Source organism: Salmo salar, chromosome ssa27 (genome assembly GCF_905237065.1).
Source record: "Salmo salar chromosome ssa27, Ssal_v3.1, whole genome shotgun sequence".
Taxonomy (NCBI): Eukaryota; Metazoa; Chordata; class Actinopteri; order Salmoniformes; family Salmonidae; genus Salmo; species Salmo salar.
In genome coordinates, this window is record NC_059468.1 from 36,546,548 (window position 1) to 36,549,358 (window position 2,811).

Here is a 2,811-nt window from a genome sequence, read left to right on the forward strand (position 1 = left end):
AGTCAGTGTGCAGGGGTACAGGCTAGTTGAGGTAATTTGTACATGTAGGTGGGGGCGACGTGACTATGCATAGGTAACAAACAAACAGCGAGTAGCAGCAGTGTACAAGAGGGGGGGTGTCAGTGTAAATTGTCCAGTGGTGATTTTTATGAATTGTTCAGCAGTCTTATGGCTTGGGGGTAGAAGCTGTTGAGGAGCCTTTTGGTCCTAGACTTGGCGCTCCGGTACCGCTTGCCGTGCGGTAGCAGAGAAAACAGTCTATAACTTGGGTGACTGGAGTCTGACAATTTTATGGGCTTTCCTCTGACACCGCCTATTATATAGGTCCGGGATGGCAGGAAGCTTGGCACCAGTGATGTACTTGGCTGTTCGCACTACCCTCTGTAGCGCCTTACGGTCAGATGCCGAGCAGTTGCCGTACCAGGCGGGGATGCAACCGGTCAGGATGCTCTCGATGGTGCAGCTATAGAACCTTTTGAGGATCTGGGGGCCCGTGCCAAATCTTTTCAGTCTCCTGAGGGGGAAAGCGTTTTTCGTGCCCTCTTCACGACTGTCTTGGTATGTTTAGACCATGAAAGTTCGTTGGTGATGTGGACACCAAGGAACTTGGATACCTATCCCATAGGTATCCCCCCCTTTCCCCTTTCTTTCCCATACTAGCTCTCTCACAACTCTATGATTAAAGAAAATACTTGGAAATTGTATCCTTAAAACAAACTATAATGAGCAAAAATTCCCCCGATCAACTGAATTTGTAGTGCATTAGTTAGTTATTACACTCATTGAAATCTTTTCTGGTTCTAGTTCAGGAACCACATGTGACTTATTTCAGATGACTCTACCACAGATAGAACAATGAGACAGATATTTCACTGGATGTGTAAATGTGAAGCATACGCTTGGCGTTTCCACTCACTACCAAATATGGGCAGTGGGACAAGATGGATCGAGATGGATTTCAGCCGACATTCTGCAAATGTTCTCATCGATGAAACATTTGTTCTCAATGCAGTTTTCTGTTCCTAAAACTAAAATATGTTATGAGCAGAGTGGACTGTTTTGTAGACTTTGCCCTTTGAAAACTTTTTTATTTATTTATTTAATCGCGTTGTTTAGAAGGTGCGAGTTATTGCACACGCGCACTTCACAGAGTAGGCGTTCCCTAACGGAAATATGCAGATGATGCTAAAACACGCCAATAGGATCTCGCTAGCTCACGCTTGGCTCTGCCCACCTCATTGCTTGTTCTGCCCACTATGACTCATTTGTTCCCATTGGAAACGACAGGCTGTGGCCTATCTTGTTTTAGTTATAAAAAATCTTTGACTCTACCCTGCTGTCAGAGTGATATGATCAATACTATATGTTTGTGTTTGTAAGTGAAATTGTGTTTGACAGAGTGTTGATGTTGTACTTGATGTATGTCTGTGTGGTGGGGTTGTTGTGTATGTGACTGTTTTAACATGTATTAACTTATTTTCTTTCAATCCCTGAAAAGCGCTGTCTCGAGTCTTGGACAAAATGTTGTCTGATGGCAGGTCACTGAGCAAGGTCTAATAATAATGTTGTTTAAAACCTTTTGATGTATTTCATCTACAAGGTGTTCACAGCTATTATTCTGCAACCAAAGCTCCATGCACTATTTTTAATACTGTTAAGAGAAGAAGTCTAGATTTTGTTGGCCAGATGAGGACGCGTCATGTATTATTGTGCAGAGTATACGAAGCCGGGTTTGGCTCAATTCCATTTAAATTCTAGTCAATTCAATTCAGAAAGTAAACCAAATTCCTATTCTAAATATTCTCACATAAATCATTAAACAGAATTGGCATTTCAGTGTAATTTGTGCATTGACTGGAATTGAGGAATTGACCCCAACCCTGATATATTCTTCACCAGAGGATGTGTAGCATGAGCTGTACTGACATACATTGACATTTACATTTGCACCATGGACAGTATTTTGATACCAATAAGATGTATTTGTCTATTACAAACACAAACCATATTTTGGACCGTTAAAAGGAAAGGTTCACCCATTTTGAATGTTATATTGTTTTGGTGCATCTCTGAGTGATGTTTTATCGATTCTCTGGGTCATTTCTTCTTTTCATGTATATCTAAGTTTTTGGCGTTGAACCAGGCAGAAATCTGGCCGGTATGACGTAGCACCGTGATGATAAAGTCTCTCACGCTACACTGGAAGTTAATAGGAATACGACTTTTAGATCGCCAAAACGTCTATCATACATGTCAGATTTCAATACTGGCCGATGTCATAACTCATGAGGATGTCTTCTCTTGAATGAGACATTTTCGATGATATTCCTACCTCGAGAAACGTGTAATTTAACGGAGGGTCTAGCACATTTTTCTTATTTGTCTGCCTCTTTAGTTAGTCCAGGGTGCATTGCATGGTGCCTCACCCAGCAGACTGTCGACCAATCGCGTTCACTTTGTCTTGTTGCGTCACGCGGTTGCTAAACTAATCGTCACTCAATCCTTTCTCAAAGTCAGTGTGTGTATGTCGAGAAACGTACCTATTTTCCTCGAAAGTACGTAATGTCACATTTCCAAAGCTATACGATATACTACAGATAGCAAGTTAATTGTCTCACATCTCAGAAAAGCTTTGTAATGTTGTACTTCTTGTTGACCAAATTTGTGCTAATGTTGGGTTTTTGAGCTAGCGCCCAATAGACTCCCATTCACTCCTTGAAGGAGAGTGCTCATTGACCTAGCATGGGCAATGTTTCCCATCTCCTGTTTGACTCCACTTTGTGAGGCACATTGATCTGCAGGTTGAACATG